At 43.7% G+C, this 18,527-nt stretch overlaps 1 protein-coding gene and 1 long non-coding RNA gene across 2 annotated transcripts in view; one reads left to right on the top strand and one right to left on the bottom strand.

Moving 5' to 3' along the window:
* Positions 1 to 18,263, bottom strand: part of LOC135905009 (NLR family CARD domain-containing protein 3-like) — a 67,543-nt gene extending 49,280 nt beyond the window's left edge. The window contains exon 1 of the mRNA XM_065436010.2: positions 18,153 to 18,263. The gene's annotated coding sequence lies outside the window, so the exon portion shown is untranslated. The remainder of the gene's footprint in view (positions 1 to 18,152) is intronic.
* On the top strand, positions 3,941 to 14,403 carry LOC135904993 (uncharacterized). Its single transcript, XR_010565287.2, has 4 exons — positions 3,941 to 4,750; positions 5,873 to 5,998; positions 8,245 to 8,436; positions 11,613 to 14,403. It is a non-coding gene; the product is annotated as an uncharacterized lncRNA (long non-coding RNA).
* Positions 18,264 to 18,527: the final 264 nt, after the last annotated feature.

Genomic DNA, 18,527 nt, shown 5'->3' with positions numbered 1-18,527 from the left:
CCGCGCCGCCCTTCCCGCCACGGCTAGTCGAGCGTCCTCTTCGGTTGTCGGTGACTGAATGACGGTCTATCTCTGGAAAATTGAGGTAGTAGCCGGCGTTGCCATTACAGTCGCTGCTGCTGTTGTAACCACTGCCGTACGCTGTAGCTGCTTCTTCCTCTTCCTGTTTTTTCGCTCTATTTGACGACGCTTGACTATGTATGGGGTCTTGTACCTCGCCTTGCACCTGCGGTCTCCCGTGAAGTGTCCCTTGCCGCACAGTCGACACCGCGGCTCGCATTGATGGTCAGGCGACGGATTGTTGCGTCCGCATCCACGGCAAATCTTGTCGTTGGGATTGGGGCACACGTCGGCGCGGTGTCCCAGCCTTCCGCACTCGTAGCACACGTCAATCTGCTTCCTGTAGAGGGAGCATCTGACGAGCATGGGGCCGTAATATACGTATCTCGGTACGTGGAATCCGTTGAACAAAACGATTATGTTGTCCGTGTTGCTCATGCGTTTCGCGTGCAGCACTCCAGGGTTGCGCTTCGTCACTAGATTAGCGATGATGTCTGCTGGGCTCTCGCTCTTCACTCTTAAAAAAAAGAGAGTCAAAAGAGGGTCACGACTACCTCGACTCTCTTTTTTCAGTCGCTGACTACCTTTTTTTCCAAGGGTAGTCACAAAACGAAATCGTGAATAACGCATGAAATGGATGACTCCCATGCTGCTTGAAGGGAGTCAGTGATAGGCACATATGATGTTATAGGTTGCAGTGAATGTGGATTCGTTGGCTCACTCAATCAAATAACTGATTGACTATACCAAAGAAAACAGCACGATATGTAACTACCCGAGTTCAACTCTATAGCCGCAAAAAGTAAAATGCGTTTCATGCAGTGCTGTATTACTGCATAATCAGTATAGCAAGAAAGGCAAATTGTTTTTTTAATTTTTCAGTAAGAAATAATTGAAGCAGGGTGGTACAACACCAAACTCCAAAAGTAGTAACACTGGTTGGTATATTTATGCAACGCACTGTACATTAATACGTATTTTGTACATAAAGATACCTTAAGGGGGGGGGGGGGAGTGCATGAATATTTTCATTTCATTTCATTTATTATACCCCTCAGGGCCAAGGGCATTACAGAGGGGGAGTGGTAAATACAAAAAGGTGGAGTGGTAAATACAAAAAAAAGGACAAAGACAGTTGGTTACATGAGCGTTTAAATGGCACCTGTATATACAATGTTAGCTAAGGCTTCACGGAACTGTTCATAATTAATAAGGCCTACAACTTCAACGGGAAGATGGTTCCAGTCACGCGAGGTTCGCGGCAGGAATGATTGTGAAAAACTTTTGGTGTTGCATGATGAAATACCCACTTTGTACTGATGATCAATGCGACGGGATACATAAATTGGATGGGGGATGAGGTGATCTCGTAGAGTATGGTGATGGTACAACTTGTGGAAGAGGGCAATACGAGACACTTTTCTGCGCGATGCCAGCGATGGGAGGCAAAGATTAGATTTCATGTTAGTTATACTCGCTGTGCGGTTGTAGTTAGCAAGAATAAAACGTACAGAGTTATTTTGAACCATCTCGAGGTCAGTGATTAGGTTTTCATGAGCAGGGTCCCATACCGGAGTCGCGTATTCGAGTTTGGGTCGTATTAATGTTTTATATAACAAAAGTTTCAAATTAGTAGGTACGTTGAAAAAGTTGCGACGTAGGTAGCCAAGCATGCGATTAGCGTTTTTGATTATGTTTTCAGTATGAAGAGACCAGTTCAGGTTAGAAGTGATGTAAACACCAAGATATTTATATGAAGAAACTGATTCCAACGACATGTTGTTAATGTAGTATGATGGTATTGTAGTTGTCTTCCGAGAAACACGCATGACTTTGCATTTGTTAATATTTAGCTCCATTAACCATACATTGCACCAGTTTCCTATCGTGGTAAGGTCTGACTGAAGTAATTCAATATCGTTAGCATTGGTAATTTCTCTGAAGATGACGCAATCATCAGCGAATAGATGGATATGGGAGTTGATAAGCGAGGGAAGATCATTAATGTAAATTAGGAACAGTAGGGGTCCAAGAACGGAACCCTGTGGAACACCTGAACGGACCTCTGTAGATTGACCATGCACTGAATGGAAAAAACAAGAAAAAAATACAACACGAATATACACACAATGTCAACAGAACAAAAACTGTGAAGTACACCCACTTAGACTTCATAACATAAAGCTAAGAAAATATTACTATTTTTAATGAAACCCCTAATTCACATCTGGGTACCACTTTCCCTGCCAGATAAAGATAGAGGAACTCTGGTAATACCTCATCTTCTGGCTGCGCCGCACAGACTACATTGCGTTTAGATACCTTACGTGCTTATCGATGTCTCCTGAATTCAACAAGTCCCATCTTGTCTAACGAGAACAGAACCTCATCCTGAGCCGCAAAAATACCTGCAATCTGTGCAAATTGTGGGTAGTCTGCCTTACCCGTCGTGGTTGCTCAGCGGCTATGGTATTGGGCTGCTGAGCACGAGGTCGCGGGATCGAATCCCGGCCACGGCTGCCGCATTTCGATGGCGGCGAAATGCGAAAACACCCGTGTACTTAGATTTAGGTGCACATTAAAGAACCCCAGGTGGTCGAAATTTCCAGAGTCCTCCACTACAAGTGCCTCCTAATCGGAAAGTGGTTTTGGCACCTAAAACCCCATAAGTCAATTTCGTCTCCCTTGGCCATTAAAAGCACATCTCCCACATGGTATGCCATTTGCGGCACAGTGACTGACTTCGCCTGCCATACGTTACCTGGAGGCAGGCGCTCCTCAATGCACGTATGTAAAACAGATCTTCGCACAGGTTTCAGGCCTGACATGGTGTGGCGTTGGTTGAAGACAATCTCACGGAATTCATAGCTTTGAGAAAGTTGGTGAAGCTCTGCAAGTGTTTTACATCTGTTTTTGAAGTTTTTCATCTTTGATGTACGCCAGATTTGTTTGAGTGGTCCGAAAAGAGAGATCATGCATGGGTAGTGCACAAGGTAATGTAAGTTAGGGATTATGCGGGCTTCTGGGTAGCGGGTAACGAATGAACGGAGAAATTCTTGAACTTTCACCTCCATATAAACAAGAGACTCTGAGGGAAGCTCATCATACAAAAGCATGCCTACAACTTCTCTGAATAGGAGGTAAACCTCCCAGCCTTCGTTTCCCTCTATAATTTTAGAAGCGAAAATCTCAGGTAACAATCCGAAAAGGCACCACTTCTGTGAAGCAGTGCCCTTTAGAGGGGTATTGCCTCGTACGAAGGCTTCTGTGGGGCGTGGTGGTCTGTCAACGCTTTAGATTTAGAATCTAAAAACGTTGTGGTCCGTTTGTACCATCATTGCGGCCACAATGGAATGTGCAAACTTCGTGCACTGTTCTGCAAACCCCTGTGCAAAAAACGTGCAAAGCGCTGCTCTGTTTTTGCTGAAATTTTGTGGAGCGATCGCATTTTGGCGTCGACTTTACACTTGAAACAGTTAAGTGCCTTGTTTGTAAGAAAAAAAAAACGCAAATTTGCCTGTGCCATTGAGGCTGCAAACAGCTGCCGTAACGGCGCAACATAAATCAGTGTCGCCGCCAGCCGTCAGCTTTAAAAAGCAGCGTCTAACGGAGGACGGTCGCCTGTTCCAGGAGCAGGCAACACGCGGCAACGCTCCCTGATATGCTGCTTTCTGCAGCTGACGACAGGCGGCGCTACAAGTTTATGCGTACAGCGTCGCAGCAGCAGCTCGCATTTTCATGAGCGCCGGTAAGTTTGCATTAAAACAAAGATCAGGCAATTAACTGTGCTAAGTGTTATACTAAACGACGTAGACACCAAAATGTGGTCGTTCTGCCAAATTTGAGCAAGGATAGTGCAGCGGTGAGCGAAAACTGTTTTGCGAACGCGCGCAGCGAAATATTCAGGACCCGGCACATGACTTACGGCTTTCGTATTTACTTCGACTTTGGATTCGTAACTATGAGAAGCACGGCTATGGCTCTGACGGCACCTTGCTATCTACGGCGGTGAACGAGTATCTAAACGCGAGTGGCATTCCTCTCTTGCTTGGGTTGTGCCTGTGAAATCTGACAGCGGTGGCAGCATGTCGTCCGATCCGCCTTCAACTGAACGCTCGCCGACTGATGCGGATGGAGCGGTTTGCCTCTTGTTTGCGTTGCGCCTGTGAAATCCGGCAGCGGTGGCAGTATGGCGTCCGATCCGCCTTCAACTGAACGCTCGCCAACTGGTGCGGAAGAAGCGGTTTGCCTCTTGCTTGCGTTGTGCCTGTGAAATCTGACAATGGTGGCAGCATATCGTCCGATCCGCCTTCAACTGAACGCTCGCCGACTGATGCGGAAGGAGCAGTTAGCCTCTTGTTTGCGTTGCGCCTGTGAAATCCGACAGCGGTAGCAGTATGGCGCCCGATCCGCCTTCAACTGAACGCTCGCCAACTGTTGCGGAAGAAGCGGTTTGCCTCTTGCTTGCGTTGCGCCTGTGAAATATGACAACGGTGGCAGTATGTCGTCCGATCCGGCTTCAACTGAACGCTCGCCGACTGGTGCGGAAGAAGCGGCTTGCCTCGTTTCGCAGGGGCCATCAAAAAAAATCGTGAAGCTCACAGGCGCCCGGAAACTCGCCGACCTCCACGAAAGCCTGCGGACGGGAGGGTTCGTGTACCTGATGACAGGCAACGATCTTCTAATACAGGTGAGCGTAAATGTACTGCGCGTTATGGAGCGCAAAGAGGATTTGGTCATTGTTTGGTTCGTTTTATGTTATTTTGTATACGATGTTTTTTGCAATGTTGTTTGCCTTCCTTCCTTATTTTGTGATTTGCCTCTGTATTTACTTTGCCTCTCCCCTCTGCAATGTACAACCGTACCTTGAGGGTATGATAAATAAATAAATAAATAAATAAATAAATATGGGCAAAGTAGCTACAGTATGCGTAGCGGAAATGTCGAGCACGATTAATAACTTCGGTTGCCGCGCTTTGAACTGACAGATCGAGTCTTACGAAATTGCTCTGTCACTTCACTGTGCTGCCAACTACTAATATTTTTGTTTCGTCGCAGCCAATGCACTTGGCCTTAAATTGAGACGTGTAGCGCATACTTGCCCGTACGAACGCAACGTTGCTCAACTATAATTATTGCCGTGTCGAGAAGCCGCAAGGAAACTAGCCTTTTCAGGACTTCCATCTTCTGAAAACTTGTGCAGTTGGTTTACTACTGATATTGGGGTCAGGTGTGCAATCGCTTCCCTATCTGGTAGGAGAGGGAGTAGTAACAGCTTCAGTCAATGTAATGGTGCTTTAGTTAGCATAACTGGTCGCAATATGCCATATTCTGCAAATTTCTGTAGCGTTTAACTAATAAAACAGGCAAGGCGACGAAAACGGACTTGTTGTTTGCCTGTTCAATGTTTGTCATCATTTGTGCGCTGCAACATTCACGCAGCAATGAAGTTAATTTGAACCAACTGAGGAAAAAAAATTGATGGCATTTTCAGCAATAGGACTATGAAAACCTTGGGCAATCAGCAATATGGTTCTATCTTTGCGAAATCATCTGTTCTTATACATTGGTGGTTGCTGACATTGCATAAATAAGCTTAGCCTTGTTAGCTTAATGCATCCTGTACTTAGCTCACCTATGGGCAGCAGGATTAGTGCTGTGCTGTGCTGTGATGGCTCTAAATAACAAACCTGTTTGGGACAGTACAGCAACCATAAAAAAAGGCTGTTTAATTAATCAATGCCTGTTCCGTGTCCACAGCTTCACTTCTAATGTGCAAAACTATTGATAAACCATCTGGGTGTGCTTTCAGATCTTCCAACGACCGGTTCCAGTGCTACGTCGACATGGGTGAAAGCACGACGGTGTGTGATGGAGCATTGATTAACTTGGTTGCCTCTCCAAGCCACGCCGAAGCATCAGAGGCACCAAAAAAGCCGTATGCACCCGATCTTATTTAATCTGTACTCATGCATTAACTCTGTATAACATTAAAACCTGTCGTATGCTGGAAAGCTATAATATTGCTATTAGCAGTACTTTAAAGAGCCCCTCACCAGGCCACATAGCTAATTTAATTATACGCTGGAAGTTGTTAGGTGCCCTCTTGGGAGCATTCTACTGCAAAAGTTTTCAAATTGGCTCATTAATAGCTGAGATAGAAATATTGCAGTTCCGCAAACCCATGATTTAAGGAGGCGAGCGTCACAGCCAAAAAGAACGCTTGGATGCCCCTTGCCAAGCCACTAGTGGAGAAAAGGCTGCATGTTGTTCCATACATGCATGAAGTGGCCCACGATTTAAAGAAAGTGGCCAGCAGGTATAAAGTACCTATTCTTTTCTTGGCTCCACGGAAGCTTACTGTCCTGTGCCCACGCATCTCAGACCCACAGAAGCTGACCCTTTGTGGTAAAAATCATACAAGGCCATATGTGACTTGCACGGTCGGTATGGTGTACGAAATTCCACTTAATTGCGGCAAGGTGCATATCAGCCAGACAGGTTGTTGCACCAACGATTTGGCAAGGGAACATGAGCTGTCTGCCAGGAATAAGATTAATGCACATTTGCCCAAGCACTGCAATTACCGCTCGTGTGAGCCATATCTTTTCCACATCCGCATTCTTGGTAAAAGCAATGATTGTCTGCATGGGAATATTGGAGGCCTGTTTCATCAACATGAAATGTGACGTCTATGTCAGTGATACATCTGTGGCACGGATCTGTGGCTTGAACTGAATTGAATGACAGTTTCTGTACTGTATGACTGAATAATAATGGGCAAACTTGTTTGAGTATTGCGTGCAAACATATGTGCGCACATGGCCACCTTCACCTATAAATATGAACCTGTTTGCTTTCAGTAAAGTAGTAGCAAGTGACACTCATTCCTGTCCTAAAGCTTTTTTTTGCCCCTGGTTGTATCTTAACTTTGGGGAATAAGCTCATGGGAATTTAGTAAACAAATAAATGCATGCCATAGGGGCAATTCCACTATGTAAAAATAAAACGTTTTGTTTCCCCTAATATTTTTATGTATCTATATAGTCCTAGTTCCACTTTTATAGCACACCACTGTCCTTGTTAAATATTGGAATGCTCTGCTACTAATAGGTATGACAAATGAGGTGTATTTATGAAAACATAAAAACAAAAAGCTGCAAAATACTTTTTAAAATTTTGTGCAGTCTAGACAGCCCAAATATAACTGATGATATATGAAGAGCTTAAGAAGCACAATCATGTTTGCGACTCCTCAATCTTTCCGTATCATCTTTCAAAGTCTTATCGGACCTTGACATTTGTATCTATCAGTAGCTCAGATTTATGTAATGCTGAGGGAACATTTGACTTCCTGTTTGAAATAATAGCGATGTTTCACCAAAAAAGCTTATAAGCAAAGGCACCAAGAAGTTATCAGAAAAAATACATTCATTCAAATAATAATTCATTAGCCACCAGAAATGTCATAGGGAGTTAATAATGTTTGGATAAACACAAGCGGTCTAGTTTTTGTATTTGAGAACCATGCTGTTCTAGTATATTTTTGTTCTATCAAATCATCCTTGGCCTTCATCTGACCTGCTTTTGTTCACTGTTTCTGGTCCCAAGACAATGCTAGTCTGGACTTGGCACTTTATGGCCCAGTATTTGTCCTTCATAAAGCAATACCTGTGTAGACGATTTAGCTAGCAACAAGTCTTCCTCAGAAGGAATGTTTGCAGGTGCGTCACTATGGTTGCTTATTCAACCTTGGTGGGGGAGCTTCTTGCTCATGGTACCAATGTCTGTGAAGGGACCAAAAATGCGCCTTCCTTGTGCATGGTACCAATGCGAAAAGGGGGAGAGGGATCATGGTGTGTTGGTAAGGAGGTATCTGTGTAGGGGGTGATAAAATTGCTCTTTAAATTTCGTTTTAACAGCCCATTCATGCTCTAACGAGTCAGTTGTTTCAGTCAGTGATTTTTGCTGTTCGTACATCATTATCCTTGAAAAGCAATGGGCTCCATTTGCTATGGCAAATGTGCCCATATTTATCAAGAGCCCTTCCTGTATTCATAGCTCGTCACTAACTATATAGTAGGTATATTTGAGCATGTGGAGTGATAGTCTGTGATACCACATCTTATGTTTTTCTAGCACTGGATTTTGTTGTTGATTTCAATGAATACTTCTTTTTTTAAGGCTGTCTGGTAGTGCAGTTGAACATGCGGAGAATGCAGTCAAAGGACAGTACAAGGAATTGTCAACGTACACACTGCCTCCGATGCCCATTGACGTTGCTGCACACCTCTGAAATATTACAGCAGGAGGCGTGCCTGACAATCTTCAAAAGAAAATTGAATGGATTGCCTACAATTCGTCATCTCAGGCAATGTAAGTCACAACAATTACCTGGATGCATTGGGCGGCAAAATAATGAGAACTCACTCACACTCACCAAAATTCTATTCAGCCGGGTTCATTCGGGCTAAGACCTTCAGAAATTCGACTCAGTCGGACTCACTGAGACTCCTAATGAGAATTCATTCCACAGTAAATGTCTCAATTATGTTCAGTCGTGCATTTTCCCCAACCTTGTATTGCAATATGAATGGTAAGCACAGTGTTAATTAGCGTATTACGCTCCATTCTCATGCGTCTATGTCACTAAGGCAAGTGGGAGGTGTCTATAATCAAAACAAGTTTTTGTTGTCTAATTCATGATTATAACTTCGTTTCTGCGTAGTTCCCCTTGAAAACGCTCGATAACCGAGGGGAAAAATGTTTTCCTAAAGCTTTGCATTTTAGCAGTGAACAATGTCCAAATTGTGTAGTGCCTTTTTAAGTGTTTAGCAGTGTATATGGCATTGTTGGTTCGAAATGTTTTTATCACTGATACATCGTTGACTAGTTCTGAATTACAGCTCACTCATAACCTCGAAATTTAAATATTCAATGGCAATGTCGACATTGCAGCCCTGAGCCCATTTTCTTTATTCTGGCTAACAACACGAACCGTGACACTAGCAGTGCTACATTTTATGCGGGTATACAAATACCAACTGAATTGGATGGAAAGACAGTTGTGGCTAGATGAATTCGTACAGTGCTGCGTGTTTCGTGTGAAATATGGGGGTTTGGCTACCAGGAGGGAAAGACAGTCATGGCTAGATGAATTGGTGCAGCGCTGCATGCGTCATGTCAAATTTGCGGGTTCGGTTACCACCAGCAGCATTTCTTCTACTTCCATTCCTTTTCCTTCGCAAAAAACAGTCATGAAAGCTACAGGAAGCTTAACACTCAGTCATAATTTATGTCATGCTTCAATAGAGCAATATCCTCCGTGGTTTCCTTGCCATGAGTCTTGGGTTAATGAGTGGGCGAGGGCGCTAGAATGATGCGTTGAATAAAGCTTCTTTAGCTGCTGGTTACAGTTCTTATAGGTAGTGTACACCACAAAGGTAAACGGTGCATAGACAGAAGTGCCGACTGTCAACAGAGATGTTATTATTCAATGTGCCGAATTTACACAAGCAAGTGAAAGAGCTATATGAAAAACTTTTGAAGATAGAACAAGAAAAGCAGACGAGTGGGCAAAAAATGAACTATGCTGGAAATCGAGATACAAAAAAAATATAAGATTGCATCACAAATACAGTCCGTTCACGTGACTTCCAGAATAACATTAGCTCTTTTTCTGATAGGGCAGTCAGAAAGGCATCTGCAAGGTCAAGCGCAAGATTTGGCATGTTGAATCCACATAAAACATTGTGTTGTTGAATCTACATAAAACATTGTGTTCGAAATTTCTCTTTCATGCGGCGCTTGTCATATGGGGCAGACTGCCAGATGCCTTCATGAGAGGTTGTGCGAACCTGCATATAATGTGCGCAATGGCAGAGAAAGTTTTTTTGGCACATCATACTAGCATGCGTGGCTGCACTCTTTGGTTTGAAAGAATGTCAGTTATTCACAAGCACAGGGATGGTCTTACCCATATCATACTTGAAGTAGCACAATTGGCACGGGATCCGAGTGCATGCATCAGCAAGCCACGCATTGCATTATCAGAAAGAGAGCGCAAGTTTCTGGGAAGTCAAACCTACGGCCAGTATTTTTTATGCAACTCTACATTTGTTCGCGTGCCTCTTGATGGTCTGCTTTGTTCTCCTTTTTAGTAGTTATTTTTCAGATAGCTGTATCACTATTGTGTGTATTCAGCAATAAAACCTCCATTGGTAGTCAGGGCTTGTGTCTATGTCCTCGTTTAACCTTTGCACTGTACACTCACGATAATGGATCAACAACTAGCTTAATAAGCTGCCCTTGTAAATTCTTATAGGGGATGCTCCTTCAAGTTTGTATTCATGGCTAATTTTCCCTTGTGTGCATGTTTCAGTAATAAGCTAACTTGAAATATTAATTAAAACCTTTTATAACATCTTGTTTGGGGAAAGTATTTCAAGAGTTTGTGAACTCTGGTCATGATTATCTGTTTATCTTGGCTATTGCAGGACAAAAGGATTAAGTGTTACCCCTGTCCTGTGTAAAATCCATCTGATAAATTCTCTAACCTCGGTCTTGTCACATACCTAATGCTTTCATGGTGCAGTTTACTTAAATTCTCCCATCTGATGACTCACAGTTCAACTGTTTGATATTATTTCATGGAAATGGTTGCGCTACAGTGCTGTTGCATATTGTTTTTTGTGTATTGTTTGATGTCGAAGGTTGATGCATGCTTTTTTAAACATCAGGTACCCAAATAAACTGTGCAATGTTGCTGCAAGGAGCCTCGTAAACAAGTACCCAGCGCTGAGGGACACATTGCACCTTGGCCATGTAATAGCATTTTCTTATAACTTTTTTATTTCTTTTGCACTTTTAGATGTTAAGCATATCCTGGCCAAGGCAGCCGCATTTCAATGGGGGCATAGTGCAAAAACACCCGTGTACTTAGATTTAGGTGTACGTTAAAGAACTCCAGGAGATCCGAATTTCCGGAGTGCCCCACTACGTCATGCCTCTTAATCAGATCGTGGTTTTGGCACATAAAACCCCATAATTTTTTTTTACATTAAGCATGCTGCCAAAGCCTTTCTTACTACTTTGTAAAGTTTATGGCCATCCTTGCTTGCAGCTGTTCAGGTCTGTGTGCTTGTGATTGAGTAGAGATGTGGTAGTTTTAAAGCTTTGCAGCTTAACTAAATATGAAGATATCAACAGCACCTCTGCATCTGGCATGCATATGGCCACCTCTTGTAAAATTAATTGCATGCTCAGCTAAATATGTATTTGGTTAAATAATACATTTTTGTACCTGTAGCCGTTTTCATGCATTAAAGTTTTGACCAACACCAATACTGAAAGTAATTCTCAGATATTGTGTTGGAAGGTGTGCTAAAATAGCTCACTTGGTACATTTTGGAACATGAAGGAAACAGTGCAAAGGTTAGGGCAACTCCATGTTTAACTGTGCTGTGTTTGCAGTTTCTTTAAAAACCTGAAAACTGGAAGTCATTGAACTGTTGATTAGGTATGTAAAGTCAATTGCTTTCATTTCATTCCAGTTCTCATGGTATATGTGCCCAAGAAACAAGTACAAAAACCTGCGAAAGTGAATGCCACCAGGATGCCCTGAAGTCGATGCATAAGTGAAAGCAAGAAAGGCAAGCGAAATTGTGACACATGCTCCAAATCTGGATTTTGAAGACGGGTGATCAGCTGCAAGTTTGCATGCATATTTCACTAGATAAACTGGCTCTTCTTTCTTTGTTATGTGGCTTAGTTGAAACATTTAGTTGCTTCTCTTGATGTACTTGTTCGTTTCATTTACATGTTTTCTTTAACAAATGCAAACATGCAATCCAGCTATAGCTACTATATCTGCAATACTGTCATCAGAGATTTTGTAGGTGATCAAAGAAGCAAAATATCATATCGCATCGCCACCTTGAACCTAGAGTGAAACATTAGTTCAAGATGTAGTGGTAGATGCATTTATAGACTAGTAATACAGCATTCGTACTGTAATGTATATTGATATACATACTATGATGTAGTGAAAAGTGTGTGGCTATGCTGCTCTGACACTTCAGTTGTTTTAACCCTTCATTGATGAGTTTTGCATACAGCATACCAAAAAGTATAAATTTTTCTTGCTGATCTTTGGCATTGAGTAAGAAGTTTCTTGTTAAATGTATTGAGCCAACATTGAATGATTGGCAGCAAGTGTCATTTGTCGGTTTGTAGCAGGAACACAGGATGGGAAAAAAAAGACATGGGACTCGTTTTCTTTGGAAAGCACGGTCAGAGGAGACAGACCAGTGCAAGATCTGCTGTAGTGACCTCAGACACACAATGCAAAGAGCCCTCTGTACAGATTCCAAACGCAGCCATATGTCGCTTGGGGAGAAGCCCAATCCTTCCCTCATACTACTAAAGGAGTTTCTACAAAATATCATTTATTTTCGTTAATTATGCTTATTCTCAATGTCTTTGCACATTTAGATATAAAATAATTTTTGTATTTATATGCGTGCTCATTAAAGGGTTAAACAAAATGGTTCCAATGAATGTAAATGTATAACTTTAGCGACTCTAGTCACAGTGTGTTGATCATTCCATAATCTTTGTGAGACCACGAAACAGGAACTAGGCAGCATGAAAATCACTCAGCAGTACCAAGAAGGAAGTTTCAGCACTTATACAGTACTGCAGAATACACTTCTATGCTGTACCTGTGGTGTACTTTTTATTATGTGGTCTTGATCCCACTATGGGGAAATAACTCTGCTTTGCAAGTGCATTGCAGTACTTTAATACTTTAACTGCTTGCTGCAAAAGGAAAGTGCCATTAGAGTATTACATAAGGATAATGTGTTATGAGGCAGTCGCTAGACGTGGTATGTCACACCACTGAGTTGCCGGCGGCCATTATAATTAGCTGTTTTCTGTGGCATTGTTAACTTGATAGAACATAGTGAGCATTATTTGATCAATAAACAATACTACATAATTCTGGCCCTTATTTGGAACTTTGTCTCATTTCCGTGATGAGCGCAACCCGCTTTTGATGTTACTGTGATGGAGTGACTCCTTGCAAAGCAGCAGGGTAGTCTTGTTAATGATGCTGTCATTCACACTTACGCAGATTGTTTAGTAGGCATTAGCTCAGTGCCATTCCCCTATAGAATCACAGCTTGCATTTCATTCATGTATAATAGAAACATTCTGTAGATTTCATGTGAAAATGTGACAGTGGAGGGCATTATGCTATAAGTTCACAGCAGTGAGCCCCATTATTGGAAGACAGCTGTTGTCTCAAATTACTTGCAGCAAAGTGAAGCCATGTACAATGTACATGTGCAGTTTAGTATGGGCCACAATGACCAAAACAAACTTCAATAATGTTCTCGTATTGCAAAAGAAAATTGTTCGAATAATCGCTAATGTTAACAATACAACCACCTCCAAGTGTGCTTTTGAAGCACATAACACTGTCCCCGTCAATCACTTGTATAACTTTAAGTTGTTACAAAAAATTTATTTCTCAATGGCATCCACTGCCAATTTTTATTCTACTCTGGCATCTTTGGACATGCGTCGTGCTAACATACACATACGACCTATTAATACATGGAATATACCATGTTTTCGCACTAATTATAAATTTCTAATGTTTTCTTACAACCTGCCCCATGTTCTAAACACGTATAAACATACAAAAGGGTATACCAAAGCTGAGCTGCGGAAATATTTTGTTGAAATGTGATTTTATGTCTTTGCTAGTAGATGCTGCATGTTTGCTTGGTTATTACTTTTATTATTTGTGAACATATGTGTGACCATTTCAGCGTTTCGATTTTACTGTTCAAATTTTGTGCAAAGATTATTAGACTCTGTATGCATAAATAGTGAATGTTTCTCTTTATTGAATGTGACTATTCTATGTGTGTCTGTTGAAGATTTCCTGCACCACTCATATGCTACTGCTTGTAGGGGTTTTCTGGACACAGTCAAGCTGTGCAGGCAGCTTCTTGCCAAAAACCTACCCTCCAGTTGAATCTGGAAAATGAACTTATGCATGTATCCTTACACTTATTTAAATATGTTCTGCCTATTCTGTATCCACGTGTGTGGGCTTGTGATATACCCTGATGGCAAGGCCATTTATGGTTCGTTCAAAGAGAACATCTACGGATGCATTATAGCTATTCTCAGGCTCCTCTCTTCCTGCTGTAAACTGTATTCTCTGCTTATAAGAAATAAGTGTTCCTTGTGATTACTATATGTGCTCTTGCTAAAGGTTACTGTGATGTGTTCATGTTCTTATTGAATAAAATGTTTACAAAGTTTTAACAGTTGTGCTGTTCTTTCAGATCTTAACCGGAGCAGGCAGAATTTGACGCAAACATGGAGGCAGTGCTAATGGAAACATTTAGGAGGTGAGACAACAGTCTTTTTTGACAAATTGGATGAAATGACGGCCAAAAAGTTGCACTTTTGAAACATTATGGGATGTACTTACTATGCCGGCACCACGAAGATATTGAACTGGCGCTATTTATAATGTCCGGTTTTGCATTTATCTGGCCTTTATGCATATTTCTTTTCTTCCATAAGCATCAATGCTGTATGATTGCTTTGATTTGGTGAGATTGTAAATTTGTCGCTAATATCAATATAGAAATTTAATTCCTCTGTCCATGTATGCCTCCCTGGCATATTGAAATAAATGAGTCCTTTGTCATGGCAAAGGATTAAATCCTTGTTCAAATGCCTGAAATGCTAAATTACCTCATAAGTTTGGACATATTGCAGCTGTTTAGTATGCCTTGTAAACCGAAGCATAATGTTTCTCAAGGTTGGCCATTGATTCCAATTCAGCAAATCAGACTGTTGTCTTCTGTTTTTGCCAGGTATAGTCCATTGATGCATTTGAGGTTAATACAGTGATAGTAGTGAAATATGTGCTCTTGGTGTTTCCCTCAATGTAGTGTTACGTGCTCAGTGTTTTTTTAGTTGTTTATAGTATTGCAGTTTATCATGACAAATAACGGTGGCTGAATAACTAGGCATTTGTTGCACATGCAAACTAAAATCTATTATGTTGTGAGCTTCCATCTTAGTGTAGAGATAGTCTATTGACTACCCAGGCAGAGGTCATAGCAGTTGCTGCAAAGGGTCTGGTTAAGTACCAGGAGGTAGTTTCACCAACTCTTGTGATGGTAATCATGTACACCACCATTGTGAGTCTTCAAATGACTACCCTAGGAAGGGTCATTGTTGCCATTCCAAAGGGTACCACTGACTACCAAGGGGTACTTGCATGGACCAGTGAGGTAGTCACATCAACTCCTGCTTTGGGGGTAATACATACACCTCAGTACTTGCGGGAGAGTCACCGATACTGAGGGAGTCGACCACACTGTGTTTCCAAGAGAGTACGTGTTACCACCCAAAAGGTAGTTTAACCAACTCTTGCCATGGTAGTCATGTACACCACCATTGTGAGTCTTCAGATGACTACCTTAGGAAGGGTCATTGTTGCCATTCCAAAGGGGCACCGCTGACTACCAAGGGGTACTTGCTTGGACCACTGAGGTACTCGCATCAACTCCTGCTTTGGGAGTAATACATACACCTCAGTAGGTCTTGCGGGAGAGAGTCACCGGTACTGTGAGGGAGTCGCCTGCACTTTATTTTCAAGAGAGTACGGGTTACCACCCAAAAGGTCATCATATGTGCGACGAGCAGATACACCCCGAAAAGAGTCGCTTGCGACTACCTTTTTTTTAAGAGTGTTGGAAATGTTCCTAATGAGGCCATTGGAAGTGTTCTCCGGGGCGGCTTGATAACTATTCGCCTCGAACTCTCGGTCTCCGATGCAAAGCTTGCTAATGGCTCCCTAGCGTTTGGCTCTGTCCTCAGACGGCGTGCTGAGCACCACCACGTTCTGCTTAACGTTGAGGCAGATGCCATCTTCCCCGGCGGCTTCTCTGTTTACACCCGCCGCGTTACGTAGGCAGCAGTAAATGCGATCCGTCCCGTAATCGCGCACGTTGAAGCCGCCTCGGGGGCGTACGACGATTTTGTAATCGTCCGGTAGTAACTCTGGCATTCGGCTTGCCATGGCAACCTGCTTCACTTGACGGGCGTACTTCCTTTTGTACAGCGCTGTAGTGACTCCCGCTGTCGACATGGCTACCGTCCGTCGCTGCATGTGCCCATGCTGGTTATGCGCCGACTCGATCGCACCGTCGGCTTGTTTCTTCCTCTTGACATTGCACCACCCCGCTCCCTCGCCGAAATCTTCCGGCCTAATATCTGTTCCGTCTACCTGGACAACTTCCATTTAACGTCAGGAAAGGCCTGGCACTTTGCCGTCGGAGACTGGGAGCTCCAATGAGGTCCGGCGACACGGTAGGCTTGGCAGGCCCCGCCGCCGCGGCGGCCGGGCAATAGTGGCTTATGGGCACGTTGCAAGTGCTAGGTGGCGCCCTGTCTTTCCGACCCCTAGCGCCATCTGACGAATAGTTGCGCGAATGTGGTAGGATTACTCACAGCGTCAGCAGCCCGCGCTGCGTGTTTGGCGTCCTGTGAAACGGTAGCGATGGCGCGAAACGGCGTGCCGATATTAATTTTAACCGGGTTTCGGGAACTACAAGATCTTCATAGCTTTTTTCGTGAAAAGAATTTAAAGAAAGGAAGTCGTCTATTTGAAGTGGGGCACGTGTACGACGTGAGGGAAGTGCTGAACACGGACTGATCGGAAGTGACTGCTAGGTTTATTGCGCAAACGAAAAATAATGCACCAGCGAGAGGCGTGAAGCTCAGCGTAAGTTACTTCGTTATCTACGGTGTGGACGCATGAAATTGTAGGTCAAATTGATTCTTGAAGATTGGCGACAGCAGACAAATCCTAGCGGGGAGCTGCGATTGCCGTGCTGGCATCACAGGGAAGTGCAAGGACGCCGCGGTAGTTTCCCTGTACATACAGGACGGCAAATACGAATCCAAAACATCTCATCTAAGAACGTCGGGCGTACGAACAACTCGTAAGACCTACCAGAGGTATTCTAACGTTGCTCTCCCCAAACACAGAAAAGGGGATGAACTTACCAGTTGTGTTAGACTACGCTGGGAAAATATTTTCGCCCTAGTTACTGGAAATGCGATACTTTTATGTTGCGATTTTTCAGTGCGTGCAAAGGAGGTTCCAATAAACTACGTTGTCAAAAATTTTGGTGATCGCATCTGCCCCTTCGTTGACATGCTGGGCGCAGAAGGGTATATGCCAGCTCAGCCGGCTGCAACCCCTCCTCAAATCTCTCAGCAAGCCCTAGCACTGTTTGAATGGGAGAGGATTGGGAAAGAGTTCCACAGCTTTACTGCGGTACAGTGTAGGAACAAACTACTTTGTTTGATGCATATCCTGGTACGCACTGCAGGTAGTGGCGTAGCAAGGGGGGGGGGTGCTCCAGGTGCAAGGGGCCAGTGGGGGGGGGATGTCATATACGTCTGGAGACACACAGAAATTGTTGATATCCTCGCCTTTCTCCAATAAACTAGAGCTCGGGGGAAGGGGAGGGGCGGGCAGAAGACCTATGGGCCCCGGGTGCCAGACGACCTAGCTACGCCACTGACTGTAGGTGTCCGTTGCTGCCATCATTGCTGTAAAAGCAAAGAATTTAGCGTTATAACGCACTTGGCATAATGCCGGAACATAAAACAGCTTATGCCGTCGGACGAGGGCTATCCAGTGTTGACGCCGTTCGGCTTCATACGGTCGACTTGGAAACCTGTAAAACTTTGTTCCTCGTGAGTTGGTGTATGTGCTGTTGCAGCCCACTACTCAATAGCTCGGATTGCACTTCGGCATTGCTCAGAAAAGGCAACAGCTACGCGCGAAACAGTGCACATACAGGCTTTCCGAACGCAAGCGGGCCGGTCGTATCCTGCCGGTTTCGCGCTCGCCGCCGCGAGGGGCGCCCTAGTAGGCGCGGGAACTACGTTCGCAACCTGCCTATACGTGGAGATAGGCTTAGCTTGCCCCGCCTGCGTGGCGGGACAAAAGGCGCTGCTTATCGGCCAGAAGATGGGCCCACCTGGCGAAACTTGGTGTCGGGGGAGTCCTGATGAGTCCGCCGATTGCTGGTAAGAAGAATTACCACGAGAAACTCGATAATCCGCCAAAAACATAGCAAAATAGAGGAGCCGACACGAAGCACGCCTGCACTCCGTGGTCTTCTTCTTCTTCCCTGCCGATGTGAAAGGTGAAGCTTTTTCACTTTGAGAAGCGAGACACTAATGAGGAAACTGAAATGCCTTTGCAATGAATTCAATCTGCGTTCATCAGTAGAACTCATGCACAGTGCTCACAGAGAAATCCCGCCACAATGTCTTCACATTCACTGTCAACAGGGTAACCGTTGAGCATCAAAGTTTCCAGTTAAAATCGACATTTACACTGTTTCTAATTG

The sequence above is a fragment of the Dermacentor albipictus genome, chromosome 6 (assembly GCF_038994185.2).
Source record: "Dermacentor albipictus isolate Rhodes 1998 colony chromosome 6, USDA_Dalb.pri_finalv2, whole genome shotgun sequence".
Lineage (NCBI taxonomy): Eukaryota > Metazoa > Arthropoda > Arachnida > Ixodida > Ixodidae > Dermacentor > Dermacentor albipictus.
This window is presented reverse-complemented; position numbering and strand designations above follow the sequence as displayed.